Below are 27,248 nucleotides of genomic sequence, written 5' to 3'. Positions count from 1 at the left end.
TGGTTACCAAAGGGGAAGTGGGGGAGGCATAAATTAGGAGTTTGGGATTAACATGTACCCACTACTGTATATAAAATAAATAACCTATTGTATAGCTCAGGGAACTATATTCAATATGTTATAATAACCAATAGTGGAAAAGAATCTATATATATATCTGAGTCACTTTGCTGTACACCTGAAACTAACACAACATTGTAAATCAACTATATTTCAATAAAAATTTAAAAAGATTGCTAGCTAGCTGTCTATGAAAATCCACTTTCCCCTTCTTCCACTGTGTTAAAAGAATAACTAGGCATCATTTGGCTGCCCAGCCCCCTCTGCATGTGAAGTAGCACTGGGACTGAATTCCTGCCAATGAAATGTGAGTAGAAGAGATGGGTGCCACTTCCTGTCCCGGCGCACACGTCTCTCAAACACTCATTTCCTATGGGCTGAGACGGTGGTGACCAGAAGAAAGAAGTTACGTTGAGCACAGCCTGTCATGAATCTCTCCTCTCCCACTGATATGGGACACCCGCCTGGGACTGATACTTGAGAAAACAAACTTCATTTTTAAGCCACACTATTGTAGGGTTTCTTTTTACAGCAGCTGAACCTTTTACCACAGCGAATACATTCCGATACTCTGTTCACCGCAGGCCAAATATCTTATCTGATACCTGCCATCATTTCCCATAAAAATGATGAAGTCACTCTGTCCACGAGCTATTGGAGAAGTACATGGATTCTTAGGTGACAACAATTTAAGAGAATCCTGCCCTGATGAATCAGATGATACCCAAGCATTCCAAGTGACTCGGTGTTTTCTCTAAGTACATGGAATAATTAAGGCCAGGGGACATCTTCCTCACTTAGCAGTGACCAGTATTTTACATATAACTTTCAAAAAGACTTTACAAATACACAAACATATGTTTTTCCTAAAGAGCTAGCTGTATTTTATAGATCTGGAATCAAATGAATCCTCAGGGCATCCTGGGAGGAATAAAAAAGTTGGGTAATATTATTAATTTTATTTTATAGATGACAATGAAGTCATTGCTTTTAACTTTCCCGATTCACCAGTTCTAAAGAATCTTTTCTAGACTCTTTGCCACGTGCAATTATTTCACGTGCCTTCCTATCCCTAAGGCAAAAAACAAACACGAAAAAAGACTATAAAGCCATCTGACCACAGGCTAACTGGAAATGAAATCCTTGTGCCCAGGAGTCCCTGATCCAGAGCTTTGAAACAGCATCACAACAACCCCTTCTGACCCACAGTCACAGCCCCAAATGCCAAAACAAACGACGGCTCTTCATGATGCTGGCGCTCTCTTGCTGGGCTCTGACACCAACTCCACAGGCCTGAAACAAACGTGAAGCAAACAAGAGCAAAAAAGAAATCCCCAAAGGATAGGTAAGTTCGGTAAGTTCAAGACATGGGGATCTGAGAAGGAAATTCAGGTAGAATCTTATGTGGCTGAAAAATGCTAGGCTACTACTGCACATGACCATCAAGCCCCAAGCACTGAACTTGTATCTCCTCATCCAACAAACTGGCAGCTGCTTAGTGGATGTGATATACCAAAACTGAGAGTCAAAATCATAATTCTTCCACTCTCCATTACAGTGGGAACACAGAATAGAGCTGGATCCCTGAGCATGTGTCCTGGACCCAGGGTCTCTGGTTTTAAATCCAGGCTCTGCCACAGAGTTGCTGGCTGATGCTGTGCAAATTGCTTAACCTCTCTAAGCCTCAATTTTCTCATCTATAGAATGGGATCATAATAATACCTACTTCCTAGGGCTGCCATGAGGATTAAGGAAGTTAAAACATGTAAGGCTCTTTGATAAGTATATGGCAAGAGCTCAATAATTGGAAGCCTATTATTATAAATTGCTGTCTTAATATCACTAGTGCCCACCTATCTGTGGTCCAGAAAAAGAAAGTAGAAATGTGCAGATTTATTCTAGCTTAACAGTGACTGCTTAGTTTAGGAATTCAGTGAGGAACCTGAAAGAGACAGTAAGGTAGGCTTTTAATGTTCTCTTGGTGAAGCAGGGTATGACCTTGTACAAAAATCCTTCAAACTGTCTCCTAGAAATTTTGCTGATGACTTCTTTGGAAGGACCAAAAAAACCACATGAAATATATGAGACCAGAGGTTGCTTTGTGGAGCTCAGATGTGCACTGAAGAAGGTTGTACATCATCCTGCATCTTTCTCAAGGCCAGAGGAACTAATCAGCAACTCAGAACCTGAACTCCCCCGAACACACAGAACCACTACATCACCAGAATAAAAACCAGTGAAAGCAGGGATTAATAAAATGCAGTTTACTGCCTGATGCACAGCTGGGTCTTCCACACCCAGCTGGCGTTCCACACGCCTTGTGAAAGGTGACCTAATGCAGTTTCTCATTTCATACAGTTCCCTTGTACAAAAAACAACCTGGAATAGACCTCATAAATCATCAACCTCTTCTGTCTTCCTCACATCCTCATTCCCACAGATGATGTCACTGCACGTTAATTTTAAGCACTCAGAAGGCTACAGGGTGTACATAAGGGTGTGCCTGCAGAATTAAGAGCAAAATCAGCAAAATCACCAACAAAGGTGGCTCCACAGTGAACCAATGAAATTAAGCGCTTTGAGCAGTAACACATCTGAACAACGACTTACAAGCATCTTGCTAAGAGACTGGCATGCTTCCCAACTCTCAGAATGTAGCAACTGGCGTGAAACTGGAACTCTGAACCACTCAGTGTGCTGGGCCCAGCCGTTGTGCCCCTTGGTGGTTCTCCAAAGGCTCGAGTGTCCTTCATCAGACCCAGGATGCTTTGGCCTTGGTCCTGGGTTACTTCTTTAGGTCAATGCTCTCCCAATTGCCCCTTTCACAGCTCAGATGCCAGCTCCCTTCTGCGTCCCATCTCTGCTTCCCTGTGAAGATGGATCATACGTGATCATACATGATACCCAGTTCCTGAGAGTGGAAGGGAGGGGCAGGGTGGAGGCGGAGGAATCATCCCCTAGGACACACATGCTGTCTCTCCCAAGTGTCTCTTTTTTTGTTTCATTAAAATCAAACACAAATGGAGACCAGACTTGAAAATTCCCTGAGCAAAATCAGTTTTGTTATACAAGCAAAACTTAATTCGGCTTATTTTGCAAGACAAGCAAGGCCAACCTGGGTCACTTCTTGCTTCTGCCTCTGGGAGGGTCAAAAGTGAAACTTAATCGTTCCCCCAAATTGATAATGAGGCCATCACTAACCAATTCCCTTTCATTTAAGAAAATTCTAATGTTGTAACCAATCGCTGTGAAGAATAAACAACCAATGCCTCCGTACTATATAAGCTGCTTTAGAGCAATACAGCAATACACCTCGGAGCCTCATTCCATGTTTTCGTTTGAGTGCTCCTGTCTTGCAAACTGTCTTTTTTGGTGTGTGCACAATAAACTTAAACTAGTATGATTACTTCAGTGATTCATTGGTTTTACTTTTGCTTTTTTCCGAACTTTTCATAGCATGAAAAGCATGTTCATAGCATGTTTCATAGCATGAAAAGCATGTTCATAGCATGTTCATAGCATCAGAAGTGGAATCCAAGGAAGACTCCCCCAGTGACTCGAAGGCTGGCGAGCAATCAGGAGTCAGGACCCACCGCCCACTGCACTCACTGCTTTCTCGCAGACCCTGGAGTTTGGGGGTTAAGTCTCTCTTGGGTCTGAGCTTTCCTCTCTTTGCATTCTGAGTTCTCCAACCTTATTGTGCACACTTGCTCTCTGTTTCTGTTTGCTGAAGCTTCTTGCTAAGTCACCCTTCTGTCTGTGAGGGGAGAAACCCGTGATTCCCTGGGGTTTAGGCAGCCGTAGGATTACTGGGCTCCCCATAGATTATTTGTTTCGGGGAATCTAAAGGCAGAGAGTGGGTCTACCTGATCTAAAACTCCTCCTTCTCCCTTAAAAGACTCCTGCATCTTATATGTATACCCACTATGGACCAGGATCTTGTGCCTTTCTGGAAAAATGGGTGAACTTTTGAATAATTTGGAATTGCAGTGGCCACTTTGGGGAAATTTTAACTTAGGTAAGTCCACCTTAAGGGACACCCTGGAAAAGAGAGGATTCCAAACCTCTCAGAGATAATGGAATGCATTCTTTGACTGGCGTGCAGGAGCTTCTAAAAGACAAAATGACTCCAAAAATATTTTCTCTAAAAGAATCCTTACAGAATGCAAAAACAAATCTTTTGTAAATAACTTTGTCCAACTGAGCAGTTTATCTTAACTTAGTCCACCTGCCAAAAACACAATTTGGATCCAGTTATTTTTTTGTCTTGTACCTAAGACATGGCTAAAATTTTTTTATTTTTGGCCGCGCCATGTGGCTTGTGGGATCTTAGTTCCCCGACCAGGGATTGCACCTGGGCCCTCGGCAGTGAAAACTTGGAGTCCTAAACACTGGACTGCCAGGGAATTCCCAACGTGGCTAAAATTTTTAAATGAAGGCTACAAGATCTCTCTTCGTGTCTGTCTATATGTTTATGAGTATGTATGTATGTATGTATGTATATTATGTACGTGTGATATTTTTAAGAGTTCTATTCATTGACTTAAAGAAAAATAAATGCTCATATAAATTGATTCCTAAATCTCTCAGAAATGTAAAATCTAATCCAAATGTTTTTCAAGTTCACATGATCTGGGATAATATTTGATAAATAAAAACTAGTTTAACTCCTAGAGGTAAACATTGGGAGAAGACTCTTTGATATAAATCGCAGCAATATGTTTTTGGATCCATCTCTTAAAGGAAATAAAAGAAAAAATAAATAAATGGGACTTAATAAAACTTAAAAGCTTTTGCATAGCAAAGGAAGCCATTGATGAAATGAAAAAAACAATCTACTGAATGGGAAAAAATATTTGCAAATGATATGACTGATAGGGGATTAATATCCAACATGTATAAACAGCTCACACAACTCTACAACAAAAAAAGAAACAACCAGATTAAAAAATGGGCATAAGAACTAAATAGACATCTTTCCAAAGAGGAAATGCAGACACATGAAAAGATGCTCAACATCACTAATTATTAGGGAAATTCAAATCAAAACCACAATGAGATATCACCTCACACCTGTCAGAATGACTATCATCAAAAAGGACGCAAATAACAAATGCTGGCGAGGATGTGGAAAAAAGGGAACCCTCGTACATTTGTGGGTGGGAATGTAAATTATTGCAGCAACTGTGGAAAACAGTATGGAGGTTCCTTAAAAAACTAAAAATAGAGCTACCATATGACCCAGCATTTCCACTCCTGGGTATATATCCAAAAAAATCCATAAACACTAACTTGAAAAGATACATGCACCCCAATGTTCATAGCAGCATGATTTACAGTTGCCAAGATATGGAAGCAACCTAAGTGTCCATCAACAGATGAATGGATAAAAAAGATGTGGTATACATATACAATGTAATACTACTCACCTATAAAAAAAAGAAATATTACCATCTGCAGCAACATGGCTGGACTTGGAGGGCATTATGCTAAGTGAAATAAGTCAGACAGAATAAGACAAATACTGTATGATATCACTTATATGTGGAATCTAAAAAACACAACAAACTAGTGAATATAACAAAAAAAAGGAGACGCAGTTAGAGAGAACAAACTAGTGGTTACCAGTGGGCAGGGGAGGGGCAACACAGGGGTGGGGAAGTGGGAGGTACAGACTATTAGGTGTAAGATGGATTCAAGGATGTATTGTACAACTTGAGGACTATAGTCAATATTTTGTAATAACTGTAAATGGAAAGTAACTTTGAAAAATTGTATAAAAACTTAAAAAAAATTTTAAATAAAAGAACAACTAATTTGGAAAAAAAACTAGTTTAAGTTTGTTGGTTTAATAAAAACAGACATGTCTTCAGAATTGTCAACATTAAATGTAATACAAACACAACTTTTCCTACCTGGGTTTGCTTGTCATATAAGCTCATGCTATCTCTATGTTACAAAATTTGTCAACAAGAAAAATAACTTAAGATAATGTTTAGCTGCTTGATGTATAATCTAAGCATGATTGTTAAAGGTAAATTTAAAAAGTAATTTAAATAAACAAACGAGATAAAAGTTTATACTAAGTTAAACTAAATAATGGATATTCACTGATATCTAGATATTCAAATAAGATAATATACTGAGACTGATTGCTAAACATAAGTTTATCTACTTTTGGTTTTTTAATTTTTACAGAGAGACAAAATATATTTAGGTTTATTAATAAATATCTTTTACCACATTAAAAATTATACTATGAAAAACATATCTCTAAAAAGAATGTTTTCATAATTATATATTTATAAATTTGCTAACCTACTACTGGATGCTAATATGTGATACAGTTCACAATTGCCTGCTTCCCAGTTTTCACTGGAAGGTAAAATTTACTAATGGTTAAAATTTATAATCAATACATAAAAACAAAACTATAAGAAACAATAAGAGTGAAGGGAAACAACTTTGCATACAAAATATGGGAAGAAAATGGGATGTATTTTTATATGCAGAGTATGCAAGGAATATAGAATGAGTTTGTCAGGGAAAAAGAGAGTAATGCTGTCTAAAATAAAATAACTAGTTGTTCTAGATTAAGAAAGGAAAAGAATAAGACAAAACCTAAATGGATATAGAAAGTTACATGTTTGTGGAAAAGAAATTTTATGTTGTGAAGTCAAAGCTGGCTAAAATTGAATGGTTTTGTTATAAGGATTTTAAAAAATAAGCTTTAATAAGTAGTGTTCTTATGTAAAACTAAAACTTATTGGACCATTGGTCTGCTCTTTTTTTTTAAAAAAATTATTTATTTATTTATTTTGGCTGTGCTGGGTCTTCGTTTCTGTGCGAGGGCTTTCTCTAGTTGCGGAGAGCGGGGGCCACTCTTCATTGCGGTGCGCGGGCCTCTCACTATCGCAGCCTCTCTTGTTGCGGAGCACAGGCTCCAGATGCACAGGCTCAGTAGTTGTGGCTCACGGGCCTAGTTGCTCCGCGGCATGTGGGATCTTCCCAGACCAGGGCTCGAACCCTTGTCCCCTGCATCGGCAGGCAGATTCTCAACCACTGCGCCACCAGGGAAGCCCCATTGGTCTGCTCTTGATAAGCTTCTGCAAGCTTTTTCTTTACCCTTAAAGTAAACTGCCTAGAAAACAAAGACTCTGTGTTTTATCAAAATAATTTCTGGGGCTTCACGTTGTCTTCATCATGTCTTTGATTAAGAAAACTGAGTTTTCCGTATTAAAAGAGCTAAGGTTTTTTACAACTATATAACTTTCTCTATTAGCCTTTGAAATCTTTTAATTGTCACTTTGGTTGAATGGATAACTAGGTATTGTTTCACAGTGACCTGTGATCCTATTTGATCAAGTGTTTTAAACTGTTTGACATTTTGGACAAACTTCCCCAAATCAAATTCTGAATGAAGTCTTTTTGACCTCAAACTAAATTTGGGATTTTCCAGAGGGCCAAGGGAAGATCTCAAAAGATTTGCTCTCTCTCCTTATAAAAGAAAAATGTTAATTTATTTAGGCTTATTTGATATGTTAAATTACATGGGAAACAAGGTCAAATAAAAAGTAATGTTTAACCTTCTTAGATTATATTTACATGGTTATATAAGTGCTCCAGAAATTATACAAAATTCCTAAAAATCTGATGTGTCCTGGTATAATGCTATCAGTCATAATTCCAGTTATTATTTTACAATCTTGTGTATCACAAAAATAATTTGCTTCTCAATTGCATCATTTTAGGTGAACTTTCTCTCACCAGGTCTTTAACGATGGCTATTTAAGTCTTTTGTCACTCAGAGTTAGTTATTGTTTTACTCTCCATTCTTCTCTGAAAGCATTTACAATCAACTACAGGCAAAAATCTCTTCATCTTCAAAGAGATTCAAGGCCAAGACGCTGACAAGTACAGGTTTCTGATAACTTTAACATCATACTACTGAACTGAGTAAGAATTTCTAAATGCTAATGGAAAACTGATAGATTCATAAAGCTTCAAACCCAAGATGAAGCAAAACAAAAATTAATTACAGGAGACTGAATGAACTGATGAAGATGACTACAATTTTTATGACTTCATTGAAAACATTGCTGCTTCTTTAATGTTTTGTTTTCCAGATTTAAAGAGCCTCTTTCCTCCTCTCTTTTAAAAAAGCTATTTATACCTTACAGCAATTTGATAAAGTATACTTTTGTAAACAAAAGTTGAAACATTTCTCTTTTTATCCCTATTCAATCCCCCCAGAATTCAGAAACCCTTATTAAATATTTTTATTTTTCATGACAATATATGTATTTGTATAAGCTCAATAAGAATCTGTTCTCCTTGTAACAGGACACAACTAGACAAGTCCTTAGCTTGGCTTATCTTAAATAGACTTTAAAGGTCTAATCTGAGATTGCTTATTACCAGACAACATTAAAGACCCAAGGTTGACTTTATCAATAAAGCCCCTTGAATATTACCAAAACTTCGGCTGAAATGTCATATTTGAGAATATGCATAGAATTACTATTGTTACTACATTTATGTAAATAATAAGGTTAGACTTATTATTTTGTTTTACAAACAAATTAGTTTCACTGTAAATATTTTTGATAAAAATGGGTTACTATAAAAATTGTATCTCAATACAAAACTGTAGCATACCTATTCTCAGATTCTGGTCCAGTTCATTATCTTTGAGGTTTTGTTATCTACTTTAAACTTCAGAGAAATTACTACAGTAAATCACATATGGAAACTTCATGCCTGTTGCTATATGGGCCACTAAAGAAAGTTCAGTAGAACATCTGATGACTTCATCAAAGACAGTCAAACTGCAAACCAGGGAAATCCATCAGACTGAGGCTGCCGTCCTCATTGCATCTGCTAGAGATGCTCCGAATTCAAAACTAGAAATTTTCTCAACTAGCTGTTCTCCAAATTCAGAAACTGAATGTATAATCTGCTGAAACTATTACCCTTTGTTTTCCTTTTCTTTCCGTAGAAATGTCTCATTAAATTACCCGATTGCCCACATCATATAGAGGCCTAACTTAGGTGAAAACTCACCTGCAGCACCACCTCCTGAAATAAAACGTCCTCACATTCATCCTGTCCTAAGTAATCATGAGAATATGTGATTGTTAATACATCATGTTGTGCTAATAAATCACTCAAAATAGAAATGTAGATTGACTTAGAAAGGTAAAGTCTGAATCTGATTATAATCCATTTGAGTTGTTTGGTTGGTTAAATCTTGGCCTCTGGAAATCTCTGCTCAGGAGAATTTTTCAGTCCTTGGCTATTAGTTTCCTTATAGTCATCATATTAACCTTTTCAGCGTGCTGTTTCCTCTTAAGGGTTTTAAATACCTTTTGGCAGCCATACACACATCAGTGATATCCATCAGGATTAGACAACTTGAGGAACTCAATGATCTGACCTCCCAGGTCTATGATGACGATGCAACTGTTGGCAACAGCAATTGCATGACCCTCTGTCCTGACAAATATTGGATACAGTGAATATGTGATTCTTCAGCCTGGCTACAGCAACAACGGTAACCAAGAGTAACGCTATACAAGTTGTTCACACTCTGAGCTTGCTGAGAGAATGACCAAAGGGGGGGGACTGTTAAAGTCAAATACAAATGGAGACTAGACTTGAAAATTCCTTGAGCAGACAAAACCAGTTTAGTTACAAAAGCAAAGCTTAATTTAGCTAATTTTGCAAGCCAAACGATGCTAACGTGACCTGGGTCACTTCTTGCTTATGCCTCTGAAAATCATAAGTGAAACTAAAATTGTTCTCTCAAATTGATATGAGGTCATCACGAACCAATTCCTTTCATTTAAGAAAATTCTAATACTGTAACCAATCACTGTGAAGAATAAACAACCAATGCCTCCATACTATATCAGCTGCTTTAGAGCAATATACCTCTGAGCCTCATACCATGTTTTGGTTTGAGTGTTCCTGTCTTGCAAACTATCTTTTTGGTGTGTTCACAATAAACTTAAACTAGTATGATTACTTCAGTGATTCACTGGTTTCACTTCTGTTGTTTTTTCCTAAACTTTTGACGGTTCCCTCTACAATACCTAGACCAAGTCTCTTTCTGACTGTGATTTGGCTGCCCAGTTTCTGGACTAGTACTGTTCTACTTTTCAAGACTTGCCACCTGCCCGTGTTACTTTTCCTTCCAGCTATGGCATCTGCAAAATTTTCCTTTAATGGCTCTGCAGTAATTGGTCCCCTTACAAAAAACAGATTGAGAAAATAGTTTTCTTTTAGAAATAGCTCATCAGCAAATAGATAACCTGTTCTCTCTCTGTAGATAACTAATTTCTAGCATATTATTCAGATTCTCAAATCAGCTACACTCCCCTTAATATCTTGAATTGTACCTTGCCTGGTGTGAATTAAGGGCAGATTCGTGAACTGAGCAAGTTGATCCATTAGAATTTTTAGTGTGTCTGAATAGTGTTGGATTGGGGAAAAGTTTCTTTGATTCTGAGGATGATTAGTTTTCTGGAAAGAAACAACTCGACAGAAAAGAATAGCAATTTGCCAAAGTAGTCTTGCTTGGTAGAAATATCCTCACTTCTATTGTTCTAAATCTATATTTACCAAGTCACATTTTGGCTTATAATATGGTTTTCTGAATGGAGTTACTCACAAGAAAGGATTTTCCTAAGCAAACAATTAATATTACTTTAAACCCATTGTGAAACAATTAATATTACTTTAAACCCATTGTGAATACATTTCTATTCTGGTTTAGAAATGTCTTATGAATATGTTGGTGTGAGTTGGCCTTCAGAGTTTGAGCACCTTCTGGAGAATGATGAAGGAAACCTGCAAAGCTGAGAGCTTAGAGCTTGGACCTGGGTCGACTCAGCGGGTCTGATTGCCCTACCATATCCAGTTCTGCTCTTTGCCTTCTCACATGCACTGCAGTGAGGCCCATGTCTTATGCATTTTTGTACCCCTCATATCACCTGGACTTGTGCATTGTATACACATGAAAAATAGAAGGTGAAGTCTCCAGTAATGCCACGCCCTAAACAGTTAACTGCTAGCACTTAAACATACATCTTCCCAGGCTTTCCCCACCATACGTATAAGTGTGAAATTTTTTACTTAACACACCATGGGCAGCTTTATACATCACTAGACACAGATGTCCTCTTGACCCTGTTGCCCCAAACCTGGAGTCTCCACTCCTCATTAATGGTGGATCCATCCTTCCTGGTTCTCAAGCTGAAATCCTTAGGGTCGCCTTAAATGGCTCAATTTCTCACACACCCTACATTCAGTGTGCCAGGAAATCCCATTCCAAAAGAGATCCTAAGCCTAGCCACTTCTCACCACAGTGGTCTGATCATTTTAAAACACAGGTCAGATCAGATCACTCTTTAGCTCAACTCCTGCTAAGGGTAAACACCAACCCCTACCTCCGAAGGCTAACTCCTCTCTGACTTTGTCCATGTCTTTCCCCTGGCTCCGGCCACTCTGGCCTCCAGGCGGACCTTGGATACCCCCAGCACCTCCCTGCGCTGCCCCCCAGAAATGCACATGACCGCCCCCTCACCCCTGCAAATCTTCACCCAAATGGGACCTCCCTCGGGAGGCCCTCCCTGAAAACCCAATTTAAATCATCCTCACTCCTCACCTCCAGAATTCCCTGAACCACCTTGCTCTATTTTCCTCCACAGTACCCAGCACTGTATTTTATCCATTTTATTAGCAGTCTTTCTTCTTTGGCTACATGTAAGCTCCATGAGGATATGGATTTTTTTTTTTTTGCCTGCCATTTCCATGTTCTAATCACATGTCTCTGCCTTGGGAGTTCTCTGGTTAAGAATGGTGAGCTAGCCTGGGTATGCCCCGTCCTTGTTACCAAAATCCACAACTGACCAAATGAAACAATGTGGAGAAACCAAAACGTTGACTATTCTTGAAATGGTTTTGACATGATGGAAGTAAGCTCCAACAAAACATCACAGAACATAATCTGAAAATCAGTTAAGGGTCAGTAGCATGCAAAATTTTATTTCCTGTTGAGTTAAATGGTGGATTTACAAAGATAAAGAGATGCTTCCAGGTTTATTTGGGGTGCAAAGAAAATTTGGCACCTTAATGCATGAAATCAAAAAGTGTACTGCTCTGAGAGGCATCAGGTAGCCAGCTGTAGGGTCCTGAAGCACTCTATATGATAATAAAAAAGTGAGAAGAAAGACGAGGTAGGGTCAAAATAACCTACTTCATTAAAACACAACAACTAAAAACATTACCATACTTCAAAATTGGGGGACTTCCCTGGTGGCGCAGTGGTTAAGAATCTGCCTGTCAATGCAGGGGACATGGGTTTGAGCCCTGGTCCGGGAAGATCCCACATGCTGCGGAGCGACTAAGCCAGTGCGCCACAACTACTGAACCTGCGCTCTAGAGCCCACGAGCCACAACTACTGAAGTCCGTGAGCCACAACTACTGAGCCCACATGCCACAACTACTGAAGCCTGTGAGCCTAGAGCCCCTGCTCTGCAACAAGAGAGGCCACCGCAATGAGAAGCCTGTGCACCGCAACAAAGAGCAGCCCCCGCTCGCCGCAACTAGAGAAAGCCTGCACGCAGCAACGAAGACCCAACGCAGCCAAAAATAAAAATTAATTAATTAAAAAAACAAAAACAAAATTGGGTTGCAGAGACTACATTATCTCAGATGTACCATTTTATTCTTTGATCTTTTTTGAATTAAAAAATCTGTTGTTTTCTTTCTACAAAGACATTCATTGTACATTTAGGTAGATACTATACATTTCTAAAAAGAGAGAAGAGTATCTTGGGAACCCTGACTTTTATCCTCTGGCTGTGAAGGAATAGCCCATTTCTTTTAAACTACAAACAAATTACTTGTGGCTTTCTCTAGTTTCTTCAGAAAAATATCTAAGTAATTGTCTTCTTTATTATGTTTTTTCTTCTTCTTTATATACCAACCTTAAAAAAGGAGATTGCATTTTCATTCTCTCAGCAACTATTTACCAAGCGTCTTCCCTGGATCAGGTATTATATTAGGTAGTGGGGAAGTTACAATTATGAAGAAGGCAAGGATTCTGCCCTCAAGGTGTCTAGAGGAGTAGATGGACACAAAAAATTACAAACGCAAATGTAATGACTTTCGTAATACAAAGAAGCTCTACCAAGCCCAAAGTAAGGCATGCATAATCCGACTGAGGAAGCTGGGGAGAGATGAATAGAGGAGGTGACATTTCAGATGGTCTTGAAGGAATTCATCAGGCAGACAAAGCTAAAAGGGCATCCTGGGCAGAGGGGCAGCTTGAACAAAGCCATGGAAACACGATTCGATTATGAACCTGTTTTACCAATGAAGAGGATTTCAGTATGGCTGAGGTACTGGGGGAGTTCTTGCACTGTCCTGCAGAGACACTGATATCCTGAACCAAAGCAGTAGTAGTTGAGACATCATGAAAGAGATGAATTCAAGAAATACTTTGAAGGTGGAACGTGAAAGCAGAAAGAATGCTTGAGGCATTTCATTCTTGGAAACATAGCTGAGACAGGGCCTGAAAAATACACATTTCAATGACTAGGAACCCTTTAATTTATTCTACTGAGGGAATTTTTGTAATTGGAGTAAAGTCAGTTTGGGCTTGGTAAAGAAGAAAAAAAGTATTGCTTTGATAGGATCCATAGATTTTGTTTTAAAAGAGAAGTATGTAAATGAAAGTACATTCTGGGGATCCAACCAATACTGAAAATGAGTAATAAAACCAGAAGGGACTGTGTTAGTTTCAAATTGTACTTCAGTGAGTTCAGTGGAGTTTTTCTCCAGTTAAAGTGGCCAAAAACCAGAAAATCTAATTAAAGATGGGGAGGGGTCGGGGGAGAGGATGAGACTGAAGATTTACAGGCAGAGATAGAGATTTATGAAAACTCAAAAATGATCAAGATAAAAAAAGAGGCTTTAATTAAAGGATAACATTCCATTCATTGTTTTTTATTGTTTAACAAAGATAAAGAGATATGCAGGACTTTCCCTTAGGCAGAAAAAGGCTTAACAGCTTCTGATTATGGTTATAAATTGATACCCATGGCTGTGGGCGGACTCAGCCTGTTTCTCCCTGTCCCCACAAAACAAGTCTCTGTACTCTGCTACAGGGAGACCATAACATTGCTTTAACCACATCCCATTCTTTCCTGCTAGCACCTGGGGGTGGGTCAGGTGACCAACCATGGGTGGTGTGCACACAGCCACACCCCTCGTGAACAGGCAGGCAGGCTGGGACTCCAGCCATTGTACCCTGGGTTCTCAAACCATCCTTGCCCAAGGCCTGGTAGCACAGGTAGTGGAGAAAAGCTGCAAAGCCCATTACTTAGGCAAAGGAAAGAGAACTTTTACAGGAAAGTGGAGGGATACATTTTGAAGTTGAGGCTGAGGAGATAAGAGCAACTATATTTGAATCCAAAGAAAAGATAAATAGAAGGAGAGCAAATTTCTTCTGATAACAATGCTGGATCCTGTCTGCTAAATGGGCTTCATAGTTAGAGCGGTAAAGGTATGACTGAACCTTTGGAACCAATCTGCCTGGGAAGTATTTCCTAGAGAAATAATAGCATTATCAGTAACAACATCAACAGCACCGATGATGAGACAATGGCAGCAAGTAACATACTATGTCCCTAGTATTCTGCCAAGTACTTTACATGGATTCTCTCATTAAGTCCTCACAATAACTCTATGAGGTAGAGACTATTATTAGTGCCCATTTACAAACGAGAATATACAGGCTTGCAGAAGTATAATACATTGCTCTGGGTCACAGAGGTAGTAAGTGGGGAGTCCAGGCTCTCGCCCACTACATTCTACTAAACTCTATTATCCTTTATTACACTCACTAATACAAAAGACCTCAATAAACTATAATGCATGAAGGCTATTCTAATTAATTAAATTTAGATGGCTTTGCTTTTAATTCTTACTGATAATCTTTCTAAAATCTATCTTACCTCAGTAAAGATAATGTCCTCAGCATAATTATGCCTTTCAGTGGTGACTGAGGGTCTTCTGTTGAGAATCATGATTTGTCTCCCCTGGGATGTCCTAGTCTTCCCCCATGTAATTCTTATCGATCTTTCTGGAACCAGTCCCACTGCCAGCCAATCTAAGAAGAGTTTTCCTCCACCACCCAGCCCATGGTTGGGTTTTCTTGCAAAATATTGCCCATATCTCAGATTTTTCAGTTCAGAGAGTAAATCTCAGGTATTTCAGAATCAGACTCATGGATATTGTGGTGGCTATGTAAGGTGTCAACTTGCTAGCCTGAACTAAGTTTTCCAGAATTTCCTTCCTGATACGTTCCTGGTGAGAATGGGGCACAGGGATATTTTCACATGAGATTTGGAGGTGAAAGTGAAGCAGCAGCCATTTATTTAAAAAGTTTATTTTGGAGTACTTTTAGGTGCACAGAAGCATTTGTTTTCACACTCAGAAGGTTGGGGCAGGCGCTTTTGTGGCTCCCACACGCAGTTATTTATCTGCTGGCTCCCTCTTCAGTGAGGGGCAGCCGCTGGGCCTGCAGCCGCTCCCCTTTCCCGGATTCTCCGTCAGCGCCTCCAACTGCTGGGTGGGGAGCGTGTTTAGCTCCGTGACACAGGCACTCGCTACACTGGTGGGACATCCATGTCACCAAGGTTGGAGACAGAACTGACTGGTTCCAGTCTGTCCTTGGGTTCTAGTTCATGCTCATGAGCTCCACTAGGTGCTGTGGGATCCAGTTTTCCTTTGCTCTCCCCACACACCCCTTTTTCATCTATCTTTCCCTTCCCAAATGTCTAACCAAGTGGACTCAAGCTCCAACTTAGAAGCACAGACAGTTTAACTAGCATATAATCGTGTAAGTTCAAATCCCTGTAACCAATCATTCAATCACATCACACACACACACCCTTAAATATCTCTACTTGTGGTTCTGCTTCTCTCTTTGAACCCTGCCTGATAGATATGAAAGGGTTGAGTGCTTGAATCCAATGGAAACATTGCCTTTAAATGGTAAGATCTCACTGTGATGATTTATTCATACCCAGAAGCCACGTCCAAGGAAAGGAAGAAAAAGAACAGGTAAGAAGGGAGTGACAAGGGGTCATGGGAGCAGAACAAATAAAAGTAATTTGTGATAATGTAACATGTCTACTTCATACCAGGCACCATGCCTGGTGCTAGAAATATAAAGATCAATAATAAGCCTGGACCTTATACTCTGTGGGGGAGGAAGGATTCTTAAAGAGCTAACTACAATAGAATAAGTGCTATATAATTGGCATGGATAAAGTACAATGGAAAACAGAGGAGGAAGTCATTAATTTTGTCTGAGAGGATTGGGGAGGGCTCTGCAGATGAGGTAACACTGACGCTGGGCCATGAAGAATGAATAGGGAATTCACTAGTGCAGGCAAAAGAATCACCTAGAGAGCTCATTAAAACACAGATTTCTGGGCCTCACCTCTGAGTATCTGATTCAGTAGGCCTGGGGAGGGGCCTGAGAATCTGTATTTCTAACAAGTTTCCAAGTGATGCTGCCACTACTGGCCTGGGGACCACACTCTGAAAACTACAGCTCTAGTGTGGAAAAGCAGGGATGGGGTGGCGAGCATCCTTGACACAGCAGAAGCATAGTGGGAGAAACATAAAAATTCATTGACAATTTATTTCCCTTTCCCATGACCCTCCCTCTTGTTCTCCCTTCTCTCTTACTATTTCTATAATACTTTCTTTGCCCTCTTGGCCCACTATTCTGGATGAGTCAAGTTTTACGGTGTCTTTGAGGCATGACGGCAAGAGATGATTCAGGGCTGGAGTTCAGGAGAGCAGTCAAGCTGGACATACTGATTTGGGAGTTAAACGTCCTGGTGATGGGGGGAGCCATGAAGTGCAGGGGAGATGTCACTCAAGGAGAGTGCGCAAAGAGCAGGAGATGAGCGAGTGGGGAGGGAAGGGGAAGAGAGCAGAGCAGAGCTCAGCAGGGCCAAGGACGGAGGGCCCAGGCACACCACAAGCGGGAGGACAAAGGAGAGTGAGTGGGAATAATCAGCCAGACAGAAGAACAAGAGTGAGTTTTGTTATGGAAGCCAGGGAAAGGTTTTGAGAAGAAGGGAATGGTCAACTCTCTCAAAGGCAAGGAGGTCAAGTCGCGGGATGAAGAAAGGCCGAGGGATTTGCCAATTAGTAGATCAGTGATGGTCTTTATCTGAGCAGTTTCAGCAGAATTGTGAAGAGAGAAGTCTCACTGCAACAATGTAGAATGAAAGGAAAGTGAAGAAGTAGATAAAGTGACGTGGACTACCTTGCAGAGAAGCTTGGCTAGGAAAGGAAAGGTATGCAACCATAAGTAAAGCAGATCGAGATAAAGGTCAAGAGAGAAGCTTGTTTTTCAAAAAACAGAGATTCAAGCATAGTTTATGGTCAATGGGGAATAAAAGCAGAAGGTTGAAAACGCTCGGAGGTAGAGACGCAGTATACAGTCGCTCCAGATCCTGCAGGGGCAGGACTGGCTCAAGAGTGCGGTGAGGATGATCCGCCACAGGAGGGAGGTGGTGAAAGACAGGAGCGTGAACATCTCCATTAGTTCACGCCTGATAATTTCCACTATTTTTCCTGTGAAAGTAGAAAGCCAAAGCAAAGTACATCTGTTGAGAGAGACAGAAAGAGAAGGCAGTGGGCAGGACTTCCCTGGTGGTCCAGTGGTTAAGACTTCGCCTTCCAGAGCAGGGGATGCAGTTCAATCCCTGGTTCGGGAACTAAGGTCCCACAGGCCTCGCGGCCAAAAAAAAAAAACAAACCCAAAACATAAAACAGAAGCAATATTGTAACAAATTCAATAAAGACTTAAAAAAAATAAAAGGCAGTGGGATATAAGGGGCCTGGAGAGGGTAATCACTTTGAGGTTTGGGGAGAGTGAGCAGACTTATGAAAACCATCCAGCTCCACACCTGAAGGCCTAAATTAGGCTGGAGATCCTGAATTTGTCTCGCTGCACAGCAGGAGGTAAGCGGTGGGTGAGCTAATGAAGCTTCACCTGCCGCTCCCCATCGCTCGCGTGCATTACCGCCTGCACAGTCGCTCGCATTACTGCCTGAACCATCCCCTACCCCCGTCCAGTCTTCCACGAAAGCGGTCCCTGGTGCCAAAAAGGTTGGAGACTGCTGCCTTAGAGTTTTCTTCATCAGTGATCAACAGCCAATATATAAAAGCATAAAAGCCGGCTAGCTGATGGATCCAAGGCAGGGCAGCTGCAGCAGAACTCAAGGGAGCAAAGGCAAAGACTTAGTGACAAGTAAGGTTTTATTAACTAAGATAGGAGTGGCAAAAGGAGAATCAAGATGCCCAAGGAAGCAAACAAATTTGATAGTCTGGACAAGCTGCATTTGAGATGCCTTTGGGATATTCAGAAAAGAAGTACATATCTCAGAAGTGAGGGTGAAGTTAAAGACAGAGGTTTGGGAGTCAGCTGCATAGAGGGTCAAGCCAAGATTCAAAATTCAAGCCAAGGTAGCCATTGCAATAACTCAGACATACTCTGTAGGATGAGAAGAGTTGACAGAAAATTAAGAAAGAAATCTAAGAAAGAAATGAAAATTTTTATTTGAGGATTATAACCCAGGGACAGCATCTCAGAAAGCTCCAAGAACTGTTCTGCCCCTTGGAAGTCAACACACAGTTATATAAGTTTTCTGAGACCAAGGGCTGTACATTAGATGACATATTATTGACATTTTACACAATTCAGACCTAACCGTCATTGTGGTCCCTTACAAGATCAAGGAGGAATGTTATCTTTTAAGGAGTTGTCTTGTTGATGCTGGGAGAATGTTGCTGTTTATGGTTGAGCAGGTATTTCTGCTGATGTGGGAGGTTTGGTCCATGCATAATGCAGATACACAATGCATGGTAGAGGGAAGAGAGGAGGCCAAACGGCAGAGAAAATTTTTTATTTTTCTTGTCTTGGGGATTTCCCTGGTGGTGAAGTGGTTAAGAATCTGCCTGCCAATGCAGGAGACACGGGTTCGAGCCCTGGTCCGGGAAGATCCTACATGCTGCGGAGCAACTAAGCCCATGTGCCACAACTACTGAGCCTGCGTTCCAGAGCCCGCAAGGCACAACTACTGAAGCCCATGCACCTAGAGCCCATGCTCTGCAACAAGAGAAGCCACCCAATGAGAAGCCTGTGCACCGCAACGAAGAGCAGCCCCCGCTCGCCGCCACTAGAGAAAGGCCGCACACAGCAATAAAGACCCAATGCAGCCAAAAATAAATAAATAAATTTATTAAAAAATTTTTTTTCTTGTCTTGCCATAAAATATGAATTTTATTTTACAGAAGAAAGGATGCAGAACACTCATGTTTAGAGGGCAATGGAGGAAGGGAGGCTGAAAAAGTGGTCATGGAGGTTGAGCAAAAGGAGGAGAGAATATATTGTTAGAAAAGAGATGGTCAACAACATCAAATGTTTTGAGGGCTCAGCAAAGACCAGAAACAACATGGAATCATTGGATCTGACAATTCAGAAACCGTTGGTGACACTGGCATGAATGGTATTCATAGAGTATGGCTCAGAAGCTAGAGTACAACTGGGTTGAGAAAGCAGTGAGGCAGCGGCTACTCTTTCAAGGGCTTTGGCTATAAACAGACAGATGGAGCAATAGTTCAAAGACGAGCCAGGATCAAAGATCTTTGGGGATGGGAACTATGGCAAGACTGAGCACAATGGTTTATATAGGCTGAGAATAAGAAGCCAGTGGAGAACCTATAAAAGAGTATGAATAAGACAATGAGATAACATGTTTGCTTATGAAGTCAGCAAAATTTTAATAAAAATGACAAGAATTAGTGCTGGTGATAAGGCATATCGGCATAATCTTTCTGAATTTGTCAAATATTGTATGTAGGAAGATGCAGCCCAGGTTATACTCAGGAATAAATGGGTGACCTTAAATATTTTCATTATAATAAAAAAAGGAAGGAAGAATAAAAGAAGAATTCTCTTCATGAATTTAGGGGAAAAAAGGACAAATGCAAGGAAACTAAGAGGGAGAATATAATAAAGCTAAGAGCAACACTCGACGAATTATAAAAAAGAGCAAATTAACATAAAGAAAAATCCAAGAGCTGGTTCTTAAACCAGCTACCTCCACCACAGAAAATTTGATAAATCAAATATCTTAAAAATAAAAATATGCAAAAATACTATTAGAAAATATCTACCATGTGTATTTACATTGATTGGTGCTGCCAGCTAAAGAGCGATGCTTCCCATCTGGCTCTACAAGGATTAGGTCATTAACCACTGCAGGCTCTGACCTCCAACACACCCTGAAAGGAATTCAGGGCAGAGATGAGGAATGAGGCACTCTGTGTTCTGGGAAAAAGTGGCAGAACGGGCCTTCTGATAGTTAGATATTTTCAGGAGGAAATTTTATGAACACAAATTCTTTCACCTTCTCACACGTAGAAAAGCACTAAAATCATTAACGGAGACATCTGCTCCTCCTGACTAGCAGCAAGCCTCTGCCAAAATGTGTGCTTGACGCACGTGCCCCCTTCACCAAAATCACATGCATACTGATCTCCCCCTACCTGCACTTCTTCAGAGCAGTTGCTTGGAGCTACCAAGGGGGCTGTCTCCTGGGCACAGTCCTCAGCCAGCCCCCAGTAAAACTGAACTCACAGCTCTCATGTTGTGTGGGTTTTTTTTTTTCAGTCTACTACATATATATACATATATATATATGTATATATATGCACATATGTGTACGGTTTTATATACACACACACATATAAAACAAATAGTAGTTACTTGTTGGGAGGAGTGGGAATTAGGCAGATAGGGGAAAAGATAGGAAAGATATACTTCACCATATAACTTAATAATTTTTGATATTTGAATCATAGGAATTCAAAAATAATTTCAAAGAAAGTTCTAGAAAATACAGATTTTTTTAATCATAAGAGAATATTATAAGCAATTGAATGCTAATACATTTGAAAATCGCAATGCAATAGACTATATTCTGGAAATATTTGAATTTCCAAAACTGAATCTAAACGTAGGCAATCCAAATGGATCAAATTCAGAAATAAATTGACACTGGATAGAAATTCAAACTTTTGTTGAATAAATGTATGATTTCTTTAGCTTTACTAATGTGTCATTTTTTTGTAGGAAAAAAGTTGTGTGCAGTGGAAAACTGTATCATCTAGAGGACAACTTTCCAGGTTATCTGATTCTATGAAAGCTATTTTACAATTGTAAATTACAGGTAACTGAGAGCAGTGCAAAATAATTCTTATCAATAGACATGCAAATTCTGTTCTGTCTGGTAGAAGTTCAACTGATTCTCCTCTTGCCTGTGAAAGCTTTTGTTTTCATTTGCACATTTATTCATTCATTTCAATATTGCTTATCTATAATTCAGTATTGTCGATCTGTAAGTGTGTCCATTTAAAAAAATTCTCTTTGAACTTGTTATAACATCTGCCTGGTTCCCTCACTGACTACTGAGTACCATAAAGTCTATAACACATGTTCATTTTTATATCTGTGTGAGAGTCATGAATTTTCTTTTTTCTCAATGTTATTTTTTAACAGTTTCAAAATTTTAAGGAAAAGCTAATTTTAAAGCTAAATATATTAGAACATGAAAAAGATGGGAAGCTACCCAAAGTTTTTTGAAAATAGGATATTTCTGATACCAAAAACTGAAAAGCATTATCTCCAAAAAAAAACTATAGACCAATTTCATTTCTGATTAGAAACAAAAGACATCAACTCTCAGTTTTGATTTGATGAAATTTTATAATTCTTTATCAAAAATTATAAATTCTTCATTTTTTTCACATATCCACAGTTTATGCCCTTATACAAAAAAAAAAAAGGACAGCAATCATTTCTGTCCCTGGATCTTGTGGGTGAGTCTCCTGAGTGGATCAGAAAGATCCCTTTGACTCCCTGATGGATTGACCATTAGGGAACTTCCCCGAACATTCCAGTAAGTACTCTAATAATCCCCTCAAATGACCATAGTTTAAGGAGTATTTAGCCAAATTCGTAAAAACAAAAAAGGGAGACTTCAAGTCCAAAGCATAGTCAGTCTCTCAATGAATTAGAAAACCACAGATATGTTTTCTGATCAACTGAAGAATGTGAATCAGGAAAAAAGTTACCTATCAATACAGGTTTTAGTATCAACAAATTTGGTTTGTGTTGGAAGAGGTTACCACCTAGAACTTTCCCTTTACTGAATTCAGTTCCATATTCAAAACTGAAGTTGGTTCCTTACTTCAGTCTCCTTTAAAACCTTGGTTTTGACAACTGTAGTTTTGCCAGGCAAAGCTACTTTTTAGAACTAAAATTCTCACAGTTGGAGAGATTGTTTTTGTAAGGAATAAAATTCAGAGTGCACGAAAAGAATAAGCTACAACTAGGTATATGAATTATTTCAGAAGCGTGAAGATGGGTTGGGAATTTTATTAACATACATTTTTAAAAAAAGGAAAAAAATTATCACTTAAATAGACACTGAAAAGTCACTGTGTGAGATTTGAGGGGATCAGGATATGCTACCCCAAAACATGCCCCTTTGATACGGAACTATTTTGAAGTAAAGGTGTTGTAGTTCCTGAAATCCCTCATCTGCCTAAAAGAAGAGCTTCCCCAAAGGAACTCAGCAAGATGTAATATGTGGAGGGAAAACTTTGCTAAAAGATAAAAAGAAGACCTAAATAAATGGAGAGACAGTAAGAAGTTGTCAGTTCTGTGCAAATTACCCACAGTAACGTATCTCTAAAAGGGGTCTAGGGATTACTGCCTTAAAAACCCCTCAGACGCTTATTAAAATTCATATTCCTGGGCTGAGCCCAGACTTCACAGAACAACAAGAGGGGGAAGGTAGGTTTTGAAGGAAATTGTCTTCTTACCAAGTTCCCCAAGTGATTCTAATACACATTACAGTTTACCAACCACAGTTTTATGTAGGTTTCATAAAACTTCAATAAGATTCCAACTTCATCTGTAATGAGAACCAAGAAGGGGGCTGCCCTAACATATGTTAAAGTATATTATAAACTTAAAGTATACACATAAGGAACATTGAAAACTTCAGTAATAAACATAATGTGGTCTTTTGCAAAATAACAGCAAACAAATCAACTGAACAGTAGTCCCAAGAGAAATTCCTACATTAAGTTACAGAAGTATAATTGTTTCTCTGTGTTAATTATTACATCACCAGAAAACTGCTGCATCTTTTTTCACCCACTTTGGAGGCTTTGTTTGGAATGATCTGAGGCTACGTGCACCAGAAGTAATTTGGCTGGGGACGCCACAGGTACGTGTGTTGTAAGGAATAATTATGTCACTTAAAATGGGTTTTTGTTGATGATCAGTCTGGTGCAGACCTGGTTTAACACCATGGGGAGGTGTATGAAAGTGAAAGAGATGGATTAGACTCACAGGTCCTAGAAGGGAGAGGCATGGCAGGGGACCACATGGAAGGAGGGACCAGCAGTCACTGAGTGGGTTCAATCAAGCAGCATGGGGAGCAGAGAGAGGGAAAGAGAGAAAGAATCCATAGTCAGGTGCCTTCACGGGGGTTGGGTGTGTACACAAGCAAAAGACAGGAGGGGATTTCACTGGTGCTTTTGAATGTCACTAGGTCACAATCAGGGGAGGTCAAGAAGGGAAACTTGTGGTAGGAACTAGCTTATCACACTAACTGGATCACCTGGGCAGGGTGCACACAGCCTGTTTGTGGGGATGTTGAGGCAATAGGAAAATACGAAGTTTTAAAAATTTATAATACAATTGGCCCTGTGATGCCTCCACATCACTGACAATACCAAGTGGGTTGGATAACACTTGCTCCCTGGGCTGTGGAGATGTTAAAGGTGGGTGGGACAGCTTGACTTATTTAGCCATGGAAGGGAAACTTTGATACAGGTGACAATTAGGAAGAGTCCTATTAAGCAACCGACAAGAGTTTGGAACCCAGTCGCACAGCTAGGCACCCCACTTTGTGGGCAATAGGCAAGAAGAGAACAGGCCAAGCATCTCTGATTTTAAGTGAATCTGTTGGAAGATGTTGGCTGGTATGAGAGATCTTTACCTCTTGGCCCATTCCTTGTAGTTTGGCCTGTACCTGTGCAGAGTTAATAATGTCGTACAGCAGGAAGTACCCTGTGTGATGAGAAAACAGCTATTCTGAGTTGCTGCCTAGGCATTTTATAGTATATTTTATATACTAAGCATTTTACACTATAACCCTGCTCACACCCAGAGTCTGGACATTCAGACAAGGACCTGAACTTAGGATTCCTGCCTCAAGTGCCTGCTTTGATTTTCCTGGGGCACCTTTAAAAATAACCATTTAGAGTTGAGCCCCAGAAAAGTTAGTGACCTCAGACCCAACTGCCTTATAGGTCATAGGTGCTTGCTACCCTGCTCTCTATCTTCTGCTCCCCCCTGATGGAGGGCTGCCCTTCCCCCGGCTCACTGCACACCCCCATTTCTGGGATCTGTAAGTGATAAATCTTGTAACTTAACTTTCTTTGTGTGACTGTATTAAAACTGTGCTTTCAAACAAAAGGACCTAGGTTTTCACTTCCCCAAAGTGGGAGCTCGGATGCTGAGGGAACCACCTGCCGACCCAGTGTGGATGGCTCGTGCCTCCTCTTTCAGCTGGTCATGATCTGCATATTCTTAATGTAATGCACCAGCTCCAGGGTTTGGGGGAACACACCCTGAATGGCACAAACCCCTCCCTCCCTGGCTAGTAAGTAGTCAAGAGCCAGCCTGTTATACATCACCATGTGGGTTAGAGACTCATGGGCTTGTTGCGTAAGGGACAATATTTTGTCCAGCCTCTGATTGATCTGAAAGGGCCACGGAGAGGCGCTGGTTGGCAGTTATGATTTGATTTTGTTTGAGAAAGGCTATACTGGTGCCAATGCTGGCTGCTCCTGAGGTCTATGGCAAGTCTTACTGGGACAGGAATAAATATTGTCCTTGGGTTGACGGAAGCGGGAAGCACCTGGCAGATAAAGAACTGGGAAACCCTAGTGTAACCGTTGCACCCTGGGGTATGGTTTCGTTAGGGAAAAGATGGGGGAGCCAACAAGAAAAAATATATAAGGTGCTGTGCCTATGAGTCCGGGCCACAATAGTACCTGAAGGTGCCATTATCGAGAGCACAATGTACTGGTGAGAATGTGGTGTTGTGTTTAACCAAGGGGGAAGAGTGGTCATGGTGGTCATGGTCAGAGACAAAAGGCAAGAGACTGTGGTGGCAAACTGGGTGAGGGTGGTGGGCGGTACAGGAAAAGGCATCAGGGAGTGGGTGGTCCTCTCCCCAGGAAGTCAAAGGGTTGGCTGACATAAGACGGGTGCCTCCTGGAGAAAGCAATAATCTCCATTAATTTTAGCAACCTCTATCTGATTTCCCTTTAGGCAAGGAAGCATAGGGTGTATGTTTTGGCAGAGAGCAAGGAGTATACTAGAATTGTGGGCTAAGCGGACTGCAGGCTCAGGAAGAAAAGCAAGAATGTCCCGTGTCCACTTTGTGCCATAGGAGAGGTGGGCCATGAGTGTCCCTGGGTGGAGGTTTTAGTGTGAGAGGTGAAGACACCTCAGGCACAGGGGGTGAAGTCATCTCCAATGGCAAGGTCTTGGGGTTGGAGCGATGTCGTCTCCAGCCGTGAGATTCTGGGCCAGGCAATGTGGTCTGGGATGCGGGATTGGGGGATCCTTTCCAAACTGGTACCCACTCGAGTTGTTGTGGGCTTCCAGATTGTAAACCAATGAAAACACCCAGACCAGTAGTAATAAGACCAACAGTCAACAGAATGGTGTACAGCTGCACCTGACAGGTTTTTGTTTTAGTTTTGGTGGAAGTTTTGGTTCAGATGGGTCCTGTATCAGATGAGCAGCTGCCCGGCCTGTGGAACAATCTGTGGTTAATGAGTCCTAGGAAAGTATGTGCCCTTGACCTGATCCCCAGCCCTAAGGGATGAGAGGTAAGATTGAAAATTTATAAAAATAAGTTAAGGCTTGGGGCAAGATAGAGAACTTTAGAGTTTACTATTTGTTGTACTAGAATTTGAAAAGGGGTTGTTTGAGAGACCATATGTCTCTCAATTCAGTTGGTTATTTGGGACCTATCAGGGACATAAAAGTTCTGTTGGCTACCTCTTCCTAGAGTCCAGTCTTGTGTATTTTGAAAAGTGAAAATATGTGTCTTAGTTACTGCCAGTAATGTCTGAAGGGAATAAGGAGTGATCTGGCCTTAGTATCTGCAGAGGCACGTGCAATTGTGATTTATATTTTGGGTACCTGTGAGGCAAGAGAGTTCTAAAATATTTTACCCTGAAGGGGATCACTTTTAGGCAATGGCCCAACAGTTTATAATCAATATGAAATGGGGTCACTGTTGGCCAGGGCTTCCAGACACTGAGAAGACAGCCTGGAATTTGGCTGAGTATGTTGTTTCTGGGATCCCATCCTTTACCGGGGACAATGTGGCTCAGGGATGGAAAGTAGCAACATTCCACGGAGCTCCATCACACATGATGGTTAGCAGTGCTGTCTGCACAGTATAGGAACTCCCACTGCTCTTCACTCAGTTAATCCAAAGACGCTCCCCCGGTAGCCAAGTGTTCTGGGGGACAGGTGACCTCCTCCAGCACCTTGGCATCTTGCAAGGGACTGAGGGCAAGGGAAGCCACCCCCTCCTTCAGGTGGAATACACCAGAGGGTCCAGGTTTGGCTCCATCTTGTCTTAAGGAGGCCTTGGTAACCATGCTGAGCTTGTGAGGTGTCATTTTCATGATCCAAAGCATAAGGGACAGCTGGGTGTGGAGGGTCACAGGCTCAGGGTGTGTGAGAACCTCTATTTCCAGGAAAGCTCAGTAAGTAGCCAGTCACTTGTTTTAATGGTGTATAGCACGAGACCAAGGGGCAGTTTCTTGCATCAGAAGCCCTGGGGCAACCAGTGGCTATTACAAGTGGTCCAGAGACTCCAGGAGGCATGAGAAGAGGTTGCCAAAGCCTCTATAGTGAAGTTTTTGAAGACACTAACAGGAGTGCCTGTAGATTTCAATTTGTAAGTAAAATTCATAAATGAGA

The 27,248-nt window shown here is 40.6% G+C and overlaps 1 protein-coding gene across 11 annotated transcripts in view; it reads right to left on the bottom strand.

The window, feature by feature from the left end:
- Positions 1–27,248, bottom strand: part of TMEM150C (transmembrane protein 150C) — a 90,214-nt gene that overhangs the window by 34,694 nt on the left and 28,272 nt on the right. The window lies entirely within an intron of this gene.

The sequence above is a fragment of the Balaenoptera borealis genome (assembly GCF_965194805.1).
Source record: "Balaenoptera borealis genome assembly, chromosome: 4".
Classification (NCBI taxonomy): domain Eukaryota; kingdom Metazoa; phylum Chordata; class Mammalia; order Artiodactyla; family Balaenopteridae; genus Balaenoptera; species Balaenoptera borealis.
Note: the sequence above shows the minus strand (reverse complement) of the source record. Positions and strands in the feature narration are given on the sequence as shown.